The sequence below is a fragment of the Drosophila busckii genome, unplaced genomic scaffold (assembly GCF_011750605.1).
Source record: "Drosophila busckii strain San Diego stock center, stock number 13000-0081.31 unplaced genomic scaffold, ASM1175060v1 chrUn_07, whole genome shotgun sequence".
NCBI classification, from domain to species: Eukaryota; Metazoa; Arthropoda; class Insecta; order Diptera; family Drosophilidae; genus Drosophila; species Drosophila busckii.
The window spans coordinates 158851-175448 of NW_022872723.1; the positions used below are offsets into that span (position 1 = coordinate 158851).

The 16598-nt window shown below is 37.5% G+C and overlaps 1 protein-coding gene across 1 annotated transcript in view; it reads right to left on the minus strand.

Annotated features, from left to right (window-relative positions):
* LOC108607692 overlaps positions 1 to 16598 on the minus strand; it is a 42511-nt gene that overhangs the window by 10955 nt on the left and 14958 nt on the right.

A 16598-nucleotide genomic window follows, 5' to 3' on the forward strand; every position in this document is an offset into this window, starting at 1 on the left:
ACTTTGACGCAGCTATGGGTTAAGTTTATATGAGAATCTGCAAAATGATATCATCAGCTGAGGCTGAAGCTGGATAAGCTGCTCGCTTAATTTCAAATACTTCTTTGCCGGCGATAAATCTCTCGACACGCTGAGCTTCTTGCCTGGAAATGAAGATACTTTTGCGACGCTTATCGCCGGCACGCAATCTATGAGATGAGAGCGCGCTCTATGCCAATGCCAGCCTAAAATGTAGAACTTTTGTTCGCCTTAGCCCAGTCGCTTAAATAAGGTTCTGGTCAAATTAACGGTAGTCACGTTTAAGACACAGACAGCGCAACAAGAAGCAGACAAAAGACATGTCTTGGCCAACTTCAAATTCAATATGGCCAGAAGGAATGAGAAAAAAAACAAAACAAAATACGAGAACAAACAAAATTGTGCGGGTAATTTTCAGAGTGCAAGCAAAGCGTGAGTAAAAATTGGGCAAGGGGTGGGTGGGTGGCGAGTAAACTTAATTTAGCACATTAAAAACATTTGTTTGCTTAGGCAAGGATGGCTAGGTTAGTCTGGGAGCCGTAACTGGGGAAACGTGCAATGGCCATTGCCATTGCAGTTAATGCGCTTTGTTGGCTTTCATTGAAATTGCTCGGATTCTTGGACTGGGTTTATTGGGTTCTTAGCTGGCGAATAAGTATGTCAATTGAATAGAAATACTTGAGTAATATAATGAAGTTTATTGAACCAATTAGCGTGGTGTAGTTCTAAAAATGTATTTATATATCAAGTAGTTTAACTTTGCCCAAGTTGGTGGCAACATTTAAACTCAAAGAGAAAAAAAACAGAGAAGAAAAATAAGAATTTAAAGTTATTTGCAGTATTGAGAAACTGATATCAACCTGATATCGCACCTAGTTAAAAAAAAATTGATTATCACAATGTTTTTATATTAAATATCTTATATATATACAAAAGCCAAACCGACCTGCACTCCCAGCCTTTTTGTAAGATATGGTTTTTAATTAAACTCAAAAAGTTTTCGAAATTTTTAATGCATTGGTAAAAATAATCAATTTTTTGTTCTTTTGTTATTAATTTAAGCATTTAGTTTTAAAATCTGTTAGTTTATAAGTAAATAAGTTGAATACAAATATTTTACCATATAAAGCGTGAGTTTTGTCTCATTCCATATTTTTTAAAATTTCTTAACCTTTGTCATGCTTTAAAGAATTTCGAATCAACCCAAAATCAGTTTTCAATAATAAACACACAATTTGGTTTGAGAGATTTCTGACTAAAATCTAAAAAACAGATCGAAATTTTATTTTCGCCACAAGCTTTCAGCAAATAATGGATTTATTTTTATTAAGTAATTAAGTATGCGTGGATTTACGAGTGTGCTCTCTAGTCGAGGTGTGGCATATACATAAACTTGTTTGTTGTTGTTGTCAAGTCTTTAAGCCTAAAGTTTATCACACCAATCAAGTTGAAACTATTTAAATTTAAACAAAATACGCAACGTAGACAAACAAATTAAACGGTCTCTTACAGCAATAAAATAATTTTCGTCACGTTCTATGCATGTTAAAATTATGGGCAGGCATAACACGTTTATTTTATTTTTATTTTTATTTCACATTCAATTTCGGGGACAGCATGTGTAGCCGAGTGGGAACGGAAATAAAGCGTATAATTGCACTAGCTCTTCCCGAGAACCTTATGTGCTGGTTTTATGGCCAAATGTGTGCCAAATGCTCTAGTCTAAGCATTTACGTTTAGCAAAATCCAAATCTATTTTGGACTCGAGTTTATAAGTCGGTGGGGCAACAGACGAAATTTAAAATAAGATTTAATGGCTGCTGCATGCAACTAATCAGGTTGATGACACAATTACTCAATAACAACAAAAACGGCAACAACAACAATCACAAAAAGCGAGTGTGGCCAAGCAACATCAGAGTCACAATTTATGGCGTTCAAGAAATTAGGGAGCGTCGTCATCTGCCTTGAGAACGGCAGAGTGTCTGCTTGTGTGTGGGTGTTAGTGTTGGTGTTGGTGTTGGTGTTGGTGAAGAGAAGATGCAGCGCTTATTGTGTAATAAGCAACGTTATTGGCATTAAGCTTAATATAAATTAAAAAAATAGAATTATTTTTTAAATGATTTTAAATTTGTACAACATTTTTTTATAGATGATTAGCGCACGTAGAGCTTTACTAATTTCGTATAATTTCAAGGCCTGTCCTGGTTCAACTCTAGCCACAATCTCTGTTTTTTTATAGCCGCTATGCCACAAGCTTTAAAGCTCCGAGATTTTATGTGCGTATGCCAATCCAATTATAAGCCACTAAAAATTTACCATAAAAGGCCAAAGAAACGACAACGGACTGGTCAGGTCCAGGCAAGTTAATTATGTAAGATGCCAGACAAATTCGCGCGCCAATTTTGGGACGTCGGCATCTTGAATAAATAATAAAAAGCTTCCTGCACTCGCAATGCTTCTTTTTTGTTCACAGCAATAAAATAATAACAAACATACACACACACACACACACATACATATGCAATGAAAATGGGGCATTAAGTCAGTTGCAGTTATGTAATTTTGATTTGGACAAAAAGTCTCATTTGGAGTGTGTGACGCAAGTGACAAAATTAAAAAAGTTATTTTGGCAGAAGTGTAAAAAGCTTATCAAGCAGCATTATTATCCGCTGATAAATTTCCACGCCTCATTGTTAATGAAAAATAAACTCATTTAGATGCTGTTTGCATGTTGATAAAGAAAAGAAGAGCACATTTAAATAAAGAATTCTTTTGTTGTGTGAGCATAAGAGATAAGTATTGTAAGCGACTAGAAAAAATGTCGAAACCACAAAACTATGTTAAGCAATTAGAGGTGCTCTACTCAAAGCTGAAATAAGAAAAAAAAAATTAATTTTATTGCTATTAAAAGTGTCACTGATTACTGTTTATAAAACCCCTGAAGACATTGTTAATCAAACGATAAAGGATCTGCACAAATTAATGCAGATTGGAAGCATTTTTATTTCTCAATTCAGGGAAGTCCTCAACGGGTTTCAAAGATCCCCACTAATATATATTTCTTTTCAACATAATATTAAATTCATCACGGACCTCTTTAAAAACTTTGCATATCGATTATGATAAATAATGAGTAGAGCAAACCTTTTGTGAATTAGACCTCACCGAAATTGGATAGATCCTTCAGAAGGAGCTCTGTGCTGTGCCTATCTCAAGTCGATTCATTAACTTAATTTATTAATTTAAAGCTGCCAACTAAATTTTGCTTCACAGCTAGGTTTGCCTTTGATGTCCTTCAATAGAAATTTTAAGAGCTTTCGCCATTTGCAGCAACATTAAAGTTGACAAGAGTCAATGACTTTTCATAAAAACGGTATTAATTTTTTTTTAGTAATTTAATTAGACATGCATTTAAACAACAACAAAACTACTTGGCAAAACATTGAAAATCAGTGAAAAGAACACACACAAACACACATGAGTACACACACACACATATATGGAGGGAAAAACTGCACACAGTCGAGCGAAAATTACGTGAATGTTGGTGCTGGCAAGCGTAAAGGGAAATGTGGAAAAAAGGCAACTCAAAGACAAGCGTAGGAGTCGCGCTTATTTTTATAAAATTTTATGATTTTATTATTATACTTTTTTCCTCTTTTTTTCTGTTTTGTTGCCACTTGAAAGCACAGCAAGTATTTATGACTGCTTGTTGGTTGGTTGACTGCCTGGTTGCTTGACTGGGCCTGGCAACATCAAAAGAGCGAGTAACACAGGCATATAAATATTAAATTAAATACATTTTATGATTGCCCAGACGAAAATCTATTTAACAGTGCAACGCATCTTAAACAATTGCCCAACAATGTTGAAGCCATAAGTCCACTCAACCAACTTATTACACACTCACACACACACACTTGTAAACTCACATAGTAAAAGTCTGTTGCATAAATCATTTCCAAATATCTCTATAACAGTTGTTGTATTTTAGTAATAAATAAACACTTTATAGCGCCTAGCACTGCACTTTTTGGCCAAATTTTTCACTTCACGAACTTTGCTTTGTTGCGTTGACAAACTCTACGCGCCGACGTCTCAGCCACGACTATGCTCGAAAAAAGAATTCTAAACGCAAAAATCAAATGTACATATATATATATATATATATATATATTTTTTTTTTTTGACTTGCCACTGACGGCAGACGCCTAAACATTTTTTACACATATGGCAAAAACAAGCCCCGCTTATTGTCAAGCACGCAAATGTATCTTTGTAGCTCTAGCTCTAGCTGTGGCTGTATCTGTATCTGTATCTTGTGCCGTTTGTTGTTTTTGTCGTCTGCCATGACGTGACACACATGTGGGCATATGCAGCAAGCCAATGGCATTTGTTGTTCTTCTCGATGTTTAGCCAAACATGTGCCTACGGTTTTTTTTTAGTTCTTTATCATCTGATTTTTTGACTCGCATTTTTGGTTTATGTGTTAATAAGGCGACCTTCAAGCGCTCAAAGATGCTTGCTTAACTTGGTTTTTCTCCTGGCCAAATGCAGTATTAATAATAAATAAAGTATATAGTATGATGACATTGTCTTATCTGACGTTAAGTCGAAACAGATAGTTGAGTACCTGCAGCATTTGTGATTAAATTATGATGAATGCCAGACAAATTAGCGTCGGTGTAGTTCATAATTTACACTATACTATCGATAGAATGTATCCAACATCTCCCTTGACTGTTCCGCACTAAACAGAAGACGTCGTCGATTGCTCGGGAAACCTTTCTACGAGGAGTTTATTAACTTATGGAATGATGGAACCCAGGAGCAAACATAGACAACCTTTCTATGTATCCCATCGACCTTCCCTAACAGACAACTGAATGGCATTATACCGATTGATAGAATTTAATAATAATAATAATATTATTTATAAAAATTATGATATTCAGAGCAACAGCATTGTTATTTTTTTAAAACGTCACTGACAATATTCCTATATGATTCAAATTATTGTGAATAATAGTATAATATAATAGAGTAATTTGTTTGTTGTTCTTCAAGAGACTACAGTACAGATTTTACTTAGCTACCCAGAAGCTCTTGAAACTTCATGAAAACCATAAATCTACACTTTAATATATGTATATGGGTCTTTTCGAAAGCCATTTACATAAACACCATATTATCATGGGAAAACAATCGATAAATGTTACACAAAAAGAATCATCGATATTATAGAGAAAACCTCAAACTACTTTTTACTTGTTTAAGCAATTTGAAAATATCTTGATATTCTAAAGATGTTTCTGGACCCAAGCAGCTTGAGTTCTAGTCCCCACTTTTAGCCGAAATATTATTCATAGAGTGAAGCAATTTTTATAACCTAAAAACCTATTTTATACGAGTGCCCATAAAGAGTTTCCTAATTGTTTACCTCAACTCATGCTGTGCTCTATTGCTATGTATATAGCTTTACCAACTTTTCTTGAGCTTAACTGCTCTAGCATTTGAGTACGTTCTACATTTGCCATAATCCAAGTGTCTATCAACGAGCAAATGGCAATCCATTTGACCTTCGCAGCAGCGTTTGGCAGCACTTTCGCAATTCAAATAAAAAACGAAAAACACTCGAACCACTCAGCTCAGCTCGTTCGGCAGAACCGTTATGAAGCGCACAATGTACATATTCGGGCATGTCAGTTCAATGTGCAGAAACGTTGAAAAACGCTTGCCACATGCAGCTCACACACATGCAACATCCACACACATACACGCACACGCACACACATTTGAGCACTGAGCATTCAAAAGTCATTAAAAATGCAATAGAAAACGCGCCTGTGTCATTCGCACAGTGGGGCGGCGACAGCGGCAGCCCAAAGGAAAAGCAACCCAGCATCCAGCACCAGCACCAGCACCAAATACAGCAAATGCCTCAACGGTGCCATTCACACGACCAACGACCAAAGATCCTGGTGCCTGGTGCCTGGTGTGGCAGCAAAACCCGAAAATAAAACAAAAACCAAAGACAAATGCGAAAAGAGCTGCAAGCAATTTCTTGTGGTTTCTCAGAACTAAAAGAAATATCTTTGTATATGTTAGGTATACATCAGTTTGGCCGTGCTGCTGGCCAAGGCGACATCGAGTCTGCCAAATAATAAAAAAGAAAAACACTGAAATAATTGGAATAAAAATAAAGCAACTGTGTGAAGCCCTTGAACTTGCCTCAGGAAGAGTTTGCTCGATTAGCACTGCCAAAAAATGTGCCATGCGGCATTCCACATGTAGCATGTGGCATGTATGTGTGTGTGTGTGTGTGTGTGCGTTAGCATTCGACCTTGCTTGTACTCTTTTATGTGCAAGAGTGGTGCATAATTACTTTGGAATGTTTGTAGATGAAAGCGAGCTTGTTAACTGCTTGACTAAACAATTATAAGGATTGTTTACATAATTATTCTATGTAGTTTGAAATATAGAAAGGAAGTGAATGCTCGGATCTCAAATGCTATAATGAGGAACTCTAGAACAATGGCTTTTAATTAATAGTTAGTAATCATAATTGTTGGTAGTTAGCTTACAATGAGTTGGAGTCCTTGCTCTATAGACTGCTAACATTATTTGCTGTAAAATGTTAGTTAACATCTAATTATAAGCTCAAATCATAAGCCTAAGCATAATCAAACAGATTACAACAACATTTGCTTGCTTTCCATTGAATTTTCTACCCACAGCTGGGCGCAAACAAATTCTCAAGACATTCCCATGAAATTTAGATATGCCAAGCCTGGCAGACTAAACAAATAATAATTTATTTAAGTAGAGTAAAGACTTACAATATTTGTCTATGTTTGTGTTCGCAGCTTAAAGAAAACTTCAACCGCTCAAGTTACTGAGCTAACTGTTCTACATTGTCGTTATAAGCTGCAACTATGTGGCCCAAGCCAAGCAGCGCTGAGGTCACGCCTCATGCCAACTTTGGGCCAATGCTGTTTCGCATGCTGCTTACATTTATGCAGCATGTTGAGTGGCAACAATGTACCTATGGCTACATTTAGGCGCATTGTATATTCTCCATTATGTGTGCGTGTGTGTGTGTTTGGATTGCGTCTGATTATGACATTTAACATGAACACGTAGTGAGCACAGCACATGCAAGCGACAGCATTGATATGAGTAGACGATTCATAAATTCTTCTCTTTTTTGTTTGCAGTCACTGCTTGACAGCAGCAAAAGGAGAAGCGCCTGATGGTGCTAGTGCTGGGGTTGGGGTCAGGCCGCCACTCCTGCTCGCATTCTCTTTTGTTCTTGTTGTTGTTGTTGTTGTTGTGCTTCTCTCATTGCAAATTCATTCATTCATTTCGTGCTGTGTGCCTGTCATATTTTTGCGCTCTTATCGCCAAGTCAGCAAATGAAATTGCCAAACATTTCAAGCAACAAAAAAATGTTGCAACAGTCACAAAGTGTTGCCAGGGCAATGTGCAACTCAAGAATTGCGCTCGCATTTATCTTGATAAAAAAGTGACGGCCTATTGGCAGCCTAGGCTAACTGACATAATAGTAAATATATATAGATTTTGTTATTTTTGTGGCTTGTCTGTGGTTTTCGATTGCAATGTGCTCAAATTATTGTTGAGAGAATAAACTGCGCTCTCTCTCTCTGTCTACATTTAGTGAGCATTTAAAATATTTGTTGAAACAAGTTTACTTCACACATGAGAACAACACTTTAATATTTGTAGTTGCATTAACCTTTTGCATATTTGTAAAATACCAAAAACTGGCTAAAATGGAATCTATCACCTCTAAACGAGTTCTATAAAAATAACAAGTGAATCGAGCATAACAGAAACAACAAACAGAAACGATAACAATAACAATAACAATAACAGCGACTTGACTTGTTTGTCACTGGAGCGTGTGGGCGTCAAGTTGAACGAGCGTGCGAGAGTGTCAGTCTAAGGTCAGCCGCTCACCAGTGCGTATGAGCAATAATTTTTTTAATTGTCACATTAAGCAGTTGACGCGCCACGTGCAACAGCCTTGCCCCCCCTACCCAGGCAGGCGTTGATTTCAAGCTCTTCTCTACTTTGTGCCTCTGCGAATTTAATTGTTTATGTAAATGAGAATTTATTGTGGTGAGCAATACGCCGCTGGCGCTTTGAATTTTTGTACAGTCAAACATATGTATGTATATGCCTATATTTGTTTTTAAAGGCAACGCTGTGTTATTAACAACTGTGCTCTGTGCTTTTTAGTCGAGTAAATAAAGGTGTGATAGAGTCGTTGTCATTTGCAAGCAAATGCTAACAAGCTAATGCCAAAGTTCATGTCGATGCCGCAACAAAAACAAAAAACTTGCCGCAAAATGTCACCAGCCATCTTGAAGTACATATTGGTTGGACGACTCGCATTCTCTTTGTGTGTGCGACGTTGTCAAGTGCATTAGCTGCTCTTCCGGACGCAGCTCATACATCATCATCTTTCGGTCAACGGTCGTGACCACACTAGCTGGCTGGCTGGCTGGCTGGCTGGCTGGCTGGCTGGCTGTCATTCATCTTCATATGTGAAGCGACATCCCTTAGCAAATTAGCTTAGCTGACAGGTAGTGTAAGCGTCAGTTAACTCGGCTCTTTTGTCATTGCAGCATAACGCAGCAAGTTTCATTTGATTGAACGCAGCACAGACTACCTCACCCCACCCCACTCCATTTTTAACTCTTGGCCATCTGCTGGACACTCGCGTTTTGTCCAGGTTCAATGCTTCAATTAAACACACTGTCAATCATTTTTGGCTTTAGTCGCCTTTTTGTGTGCCACTCATCTGGGCGTATTGAAAATTTCATAGCTGGTTATAATTGACAAACGCCTGTCGTTGGCTGCTGTTTTACCAAAAATAAATGGGTTTTTCGACTTTGACTTTGGACTCTACTACGCTCATTTGCATTTGCATTTGCAGTTTATGAATGAGTTTGGCCGCAGCTGCTGACCATATTATTTATTTAGTGTCGCTTTCTGTGGAGCTTGTGGTGAAATTTTTAAAGGCAAAAGCTCATGCTTTCAAAATTTTCTCATCAGTCTCATTTTAATGATTTTCATCATAAACGATATTTTTTAATTTCAAAAAAAAAAGTTGGTTAAATCCAACTCTATTATTACTCTTAATTATGAGTTAGATCAATTGTGGAAAGTTGGAAGTTGCGTTTAAATTGAAACTTCTCAACACAACATTATAATAGATATTTATTCAATAAAATAATATACTATATAGTACAATTAACAGTTGTAACGTAATATAAATGTAAAATGTAAAAGGTATTATTTGTAAATAAAACAATTTAAGCTTATATATTTTGATTAGAATAAAAACATAGGTTAGTTAATGATAATGAAATATTATTATATTATATTATATATATTATAAATAATATTACTCGTAACTTTTATTTGCAAATATTGGAGCGTTTTTGGTATAATAGCGAAAGCCAGTTATCTCTTTACTTTATAATCGATCTATTAAAGACTAAAAAAATCTCTTCTTCTGAATAATACAATAATTACTATATACCTTTTATAATAAAAAAAAACATTTATTACTCAAAATAAATCGGATTCTGGGCTGAGCATTTGCTCATTATCTCCAGTCTACTTACTGTTCTTAATTATCAACTTTCACTAGTCTTTGCCACTCTTTATCTTTGCCGCTGTTTTCTTGTCTTAGATTCTGCTCAACCCTTGGTTAGGCTATCGCTCGTATAATCCGATACAGTAGCATTTACACCTTATGCTTTACATATTTAATCGCGCATTGCTATCGCGCCAAGCCGCCCACTTCCTCTCTGTGGCCAGTGAGCGAACGCAGCGCGGCTCAATCTCTGCCCACAGCCGTGAGAACTGTGCCAGGTGAACGGCTCTCCCATTGTGCTCACTGTCTTGCAGTCTAAGAGTTGGCAAGAAGTCTTAGCAAACGCGAGCTACCTACATTTATTTTCTTGTGCAATTATTTATAATGGCGACTGGTTTCTGTCTTTACCGGCAGCGCAGCGTGCGCTCACAATTATGCAGGTAGAGAGCGTGTTTCCGCAGTTCATTAAGGTTAATGCATGCCAAAAAAAAAAAAAAAAAAACAGAAAGAACAAAAGATTGAGAGGCAAAAGACAAAGTGTCTGCAACGCAGGCAGACATCGATGCAAGGATATATAGAATATAGGCAACCCTAGCGGGCGGCACCTTAATGACTGAACGACGCCGTCAGGAGCACCTGCTGCAGTTGCAAGCAAAGGTTTTACTCATTTGTAGGGCCGGCACGCCTGCAACAGCAACAGCAACAACAAGAACTGAGGTTATGTATTGTTGCTGTGCTTATAAATAATTAAATTACTGAAGCTAGACTGGACACAGTTTATTGATTGCTAACATTCTAGCTTCTCACAGGTTCATTGCACTGACCCACTGAAGTTTCAATATTCTACTAGTTGTCATCGCTCCCCACTCCCCTTGCTGCTTTAAGCTTATTAATAAATGTCATTGTAGCATGCCACACATAAGGCAGAACTGAAGTCTTACATGTGTCTTGTCATACATGTGTCATAGTAACATAACATAAGTGTCGTATTACCGCCGCTGATTAGCATGTGTACTTGAAGGACTCACGGCGTGTGTGGCTACCGTGAGAAAGAACTGCGATATGTTTATGATGTGCTAATGGGCGGTAAACATTTGGTAAGCTTCATCGACTTTTCTGCATTGTTTATGGGCGGACATCCCATCCCCGTTTCAAGTGGGTCACTTGAGAACAACAGACATGCTGTGTAAAATGTGTTGGGTAACACTGCAGTGGAGTGTGTGACGTCACTTATGAGTTGGCACGATATGTGCTCAAGAATGCTCAAGTGCGTTTTATATAGTAGGTGAATTATATTACAACTTTAATATCTATAACAATTTTATTATAAACGCTATTACAGCTTTTAGCTTTTTTTTTTTTTTTTTTTTTAACCTCTTGGCAGCATCGATCTACTATCGATAAATCAAGAGTCTTAGTCTGAGCCTATACAAGGCAATGCACATTGGGCCCTATTGTCGATATTTTGGCATAAATTAGAAAATGACTTGTCTGCCATGAAATTTACTTTATGGCAAAATTAGTTCCAATGTGCAATGATTCGCATTCCAAATTATCGATGTAAAGAGCTTACTAGTGCTAATAGGCATTTAAAATATTTACCGATTAATTTATAGGACTGAAAAATTTCGAGGGTATTTTTACTCTTCCAAGTTCAAGTGTCGCAATGAGATTAATTAAAAATTGCATTTCCTTATTTCAATTGACGTCCCATTTGATTTTGCTCACTTCCTGCTCAACTGAACTCATAACTAATAAAATGGCCAACTTTTTATGGTCAACAAATTAAAAATTAAAATATTTTTCCGCAAATGAAAAACTTGTCTAGACTTGCACAAAGCAGCACAAGAAAAAAAAGTGACATTTGCGAAAACTAGTTGACCAGCACCACCAGCAGCGCCTAGAGAGTGAAATCTCTCGGCTAGGAAAAGTGCTTAAAACAACTTGTGGGCAAAAGATTTATCAGACGACGACAACGTCATCATCATCAACATTAACAATGGCTGCGCCAATCTTTTGCCATACAGAGCGTTAGCAGCTTTGATGATAAATGAAATTTTTGCACTAAGCGCTGCTTTTACTTAAGACCAAAACTTTTGTGTGGTGGCTCCAAGAGTGGAGTGGCGATGAAGATGAAGATGGAGAAAAGAGGCGGCGTTTATCATTATTGTAATTTGCTAGCCATGAGGTATTTTAGGCCGAAAAGAACAACGCAGCACGCACATGCTGCGAGCTACACGTATCTTTGGCAGACTGCCAAACTGCTTGGCCACAAGACACATCAGCAACAATACAAAGCAACAACAACAACAAAGACTTTATCCAACATATGTGATTGATTGTAATTGAGTTTTGGTAAGAGCTTGTTGTTGCTGTTGCTATTGCTGTTGTAGTTGTTGTTGTTGTCAATGTCAAAGCTGGGTCAGTGGAAAGACAAGAGGAGCAAACATGAAAACCAAAAAAAAATTGATCTGCAGCATTATGTCTGACAGTTATGAAAACCCAAACAAGCGTAAAATTTTCTACGATTTTCTTTTAAGCTTTTGAATGAGACAACAAAATTGTTAAATGGTTCAGATGAGCATTACATGCAATACATTTGTCAAACGAAGGCAGCAAAATGAATAATGCAATGGAAACTGGATTAAAGTTGTAAAATTAATGCGGCGTAAGGTAAATTTTTTGGTCCAAGTTTAAAGTATTTTTTGGTTAGTGAGCTTCTGTTTTAATTAAGATTTTTTTTTAATGTTGTTGAGCTCTATTAAACTTTGTTTTAAGCCGTTTATTTTGGTTAGTTATTTAATGCGCCAGCCGAAATTTCTCCAGCGAAAGGCTAACCGAATTACAAAATAAAGTGCAAAACAAAAAGTCTGCTATCTGCGAATATGTCAGAGTGTCAACAGCAACATTATAATAATAATATGTAATAATAATAATAGTTAACATAATATTAGTTCATAGCAGCCCACAAATTAGTGCCCTACCCACTGTTGGCTTGTTGTAATATTATATCTGAGCTTGCATCTGCAACTACTCAACAATCATTGCCCAAGACAACAACAGCAATAACCACAATAATAACAAAAAAGAAGGGTAAAGCAACAGCAGCTACATCTGCCTGCCTGCCTGCCTGCCTGCCTGCCAGCCAGCCCTCCCCCCTCATCACTCCCAGCTCCACCATTTGCCATTAACGTGCGCGTCTTGGCCTTATGCAATTGTCATTGTTATTTTGTTGTTGTCTTTGTTGTTATTGTTGCTGGCAACTTTATGAATATTAAACTTTAAGTTTGTGATTGTCAAGCTCGGTACGAACGCGCGCGCGCTCACAATGCGTATCTTCAAGATACATATTTCTTTTTTCAAGAGCTGAAAATTTCACTGGTTTTCATGTACTGAAGTTGTGTCAGCTTGTGACTGCTTTTGCTTTTTGTTGTTGTTGTTGTAATTAAATGTGCCAAAAGCGTAAATTTAATTAATTTAATTGACGCAGCAAAAAGAAATGCGCCAGTAAAAAATTCAAGTGAACTGCACTTCGAAGGCTAAGTTTGTATGTTTGTTGTTTATCTTAAGCGAAAATAAAAATATAAAGTTGCTCACAAAAATTTCTGCAAATGTCGTTTAGAGCGACTGTGATCTGTACAAACGAAATATTCAATAAAAATAAGAAATCGGTAGAATAAATAGAAATTAATAACTGAGCATAACCCCTTGTCTTTCCATAAATAGCAGTCCCATCTACAATAGAAAACTATGACTAATTGCAACAACAATTAGCAATATAACAAATGACAGAAAGCATCTGCCTGGTGAAGCGAAAGTGTCGGCAAGTAGTATTTTATTTGCAATTAATTTCCATAACGCCATGGGACCTGCCCAGAGATCTCACTTCATCTCCATCATCTGGACCGATTACTCATAGGCTTGGGCGTGGCGGGGAAGATCGAGCGACAAGTGAATCAGTCGCGTTACGTAGTTGACTAAAGTATCTTGTCATGAATGTATCTCTCGGAACTGCGCACCAAAGTGCGCCAAATGACGCAAATTCATTCAGCGAAATCATTCGTTATGAATTTATTTGCATTTTATTTGTATTTTTAAAAACTCTTAGCCAGTGACGGCATTAAAATTGTGGATCAAAAACCAGAACGTGTTTCAAAAGCGAAATTTGCTAGAATTTTCATTTCTGTATTAAATAAGTGCGAAAGGTGTATCTGATGGATGCAAATGTGGCATTGGGCACATGTTCATGTTAAACACACGCAAATTAAAATGCTCTGCTGCTTTTTATTTACTCTTTTTCTCTTTTTTTTTTTGTTGCTTTTTGTGGTCGCGCTTTGGCAGGCGAGTGCATAAATTTTATTAATATGGCCAATCGTTAAGTGGATTCATGTAGATTCATGTGCATGAATTAGTTGCCATTGTTAAAACATTTAACGGTCTTCTCACACCTCAAATCGACTGTCGATGTAACGCATTGTGTAACAGTTTATGACAGAGTTTCATCCATAATTAATTTTGATTGATGTTCGAGATACTTGAGTATTAGTTGGGGCTCGACCAATTAAGAAATCGTTTTTTGCAACTCAGAGACCCTAAACATTTAAACATTGTTTATTTTCTTTGCTCACATAATTAGAGAATAGCTCATATATTTGGTATTTTTTCCTCAAATACCTTTGTTTTTAATGATTTACAATACCTACTGTTGGATTTCTTAAATGAGTTGTTTCCAAAATGTAAAAAGAGGAAACCAGTTTCTTATAGCAAGTATATCTAATAGTTGTCCCTATATAATCGATTGGAGTTATGGAAATTTGTGTTTTGTAATTAAATTAAATTGTAAATTACCAGCAACAAAATCTAAGTATTTACAATATACGGAATCGCTTACAATATATCTGAAGTACTGGAGGTGTCAAGCATGGCATTGCAACCCCAACCCGTCTTCTCTCGACATCGGTACTCACTAAACGGAACCTACAATAGCAGGGGTACCTTTGCAAAAATCTTGAAATACACTTTTCAGTTGTTCGCGGTAGAAACTCTTGCACAAGTCCTAGCATAGGATCCCATTCCTAGTAAGCTACGAACTAGTGGCAAGTCCTACAGGAGTATCCGCACATACAGTTGAAGCGTTTCAGGAAGAGTTGCCAAATATTTTTTTGTTTTGCTGAACTCTTGGAAAGGAACATTTTGAAAGCATTTCATACTTTTCTTGCTGTTATGTCAAATTTGTTGCTTTCACAGCTCAACAGCTTAGAGGCAAAAGTGTCAACAACTGTTGCGTCTGCTGTGTTCCCCTCCCCTGCGCGCTCTCAATTGTCATTTTCAATGGGGTACTAAAGATGTCAGTCTTCATTAAAAATGAAATTATAATTTTTAGGCTAACTCAGCACTTGACAAGTGCTAAGGGGGGGCCATTGCGAAATATTTTTTGGCAGAGCTGAAGATTTATGAAAATAAAAGAAACGAAACGAAACTGACATTTGACATTAGACGTTAAGTGCCAGACTGCAATTGCTCAAGAGCAGAAGCATTTAAATATTTTGTCATATTTTGTTTGTGGAAATTGTAAGAGTCAAGCGGGTTTATTTACTTTGTGAAGCTAGTTTAAGCCGCAAGTGCTGCTGGAACTCGCTTGTGGGCAAGTGCAATTGAAGTCTATTGTTCTTTTTGGCCCATTAAAAGCTGAAGGAACAAGTCGCACTAATGAGCGTCATGGCATGCATAATGCATGCAACCACTCAACCCACCACCCACTACCCGCCGCCCACTCATAAGCACCGCACAGCAGTAACAGTAACATAATAGTGGCTGTCAAGTGCAAGCTGTAAAGATACTTCCTTGTACCACAAGCGAATGCCTTTCCACTCTCTCTCTATCTCTCTCGGTCATGCGCTTTATTCTGGGCACAGACGAGTGCGCACACACGCAACTAATGACAATATCATATTACACACGAATGCCGAGTGTTGGGCACTGGGAGACAAAGCAACAGACAATTTGCATGACACACTTAGCCAGGCAGACAAGCCGGCAGTCGGGCAGGCTGGCTGGCAGGCTGGCAGGCCGTTTGTCCGTCCGGTATTTAAGTTAAGGAGTGGTTAAACCTCTCGAGCACTCGAGCTGTCCACAAGTCCAGCTTACTGCCAGTTGGCAGTTTGTCAATGGCTTGTTAGCCATGCAAGACACACTCTGCACATTTTAATGCAATTTTCACTGTCAATTTCTCAAAGAGAAATAAGATATAAAAAAAGACACTGCCAGAGCAATGGCAACACAGCAGAATGTCTGAAAATGAAAGTAATTTGCAAAGAGCCAGTGCAGCGTCTTCATTTACTCACGACATACACACAGATCGTGCGGCTATAAACTTAAATTCAAATTGCAATTGGGGAGAGCAACATGTGAAAGTCTAGCGGGCACCATCCGAGACGCGATGGCTTTTGGCCGGCCGAACGACAAATGAAAGTGTGGTCTAGGCACAGCAGTCAATACTTGCTAAGCTTGTCTAAAACTGCCTTCAAAATCATATGTCAAAGATAATTGGCGAGGCTTGGACTTAAAGTATCAATTACTCTGGGCTTGAGCTCAAGACGGGAGTCGAGGTAACTCAAGATTCGAATACCAAGGACAAAAGATCAGCCAACATAGAATACTTTTGGTCAGGTATCAATTGGTGATATTGTTGGTGAAAAGCATCCAAGGAATTCACCAATACTGGGTCTGAATTGAATTACTAGCTATGATATCTCCATCTTAATTTCACCAATGCTTTCCATGGGCGGTAACCCCTGATGTAAGCGAAGCTGTTGATCAGTATCAGGTATAACTGGTGAAGTAACAAGGTTAGATCTAAAAAGATTTAATCCACGGGTAAGCTTCATGTAAACGACTAGAAGACTGCAAAGAGATCTCAAACAAGGAAGTAAACTTGCTTACAAGTTTT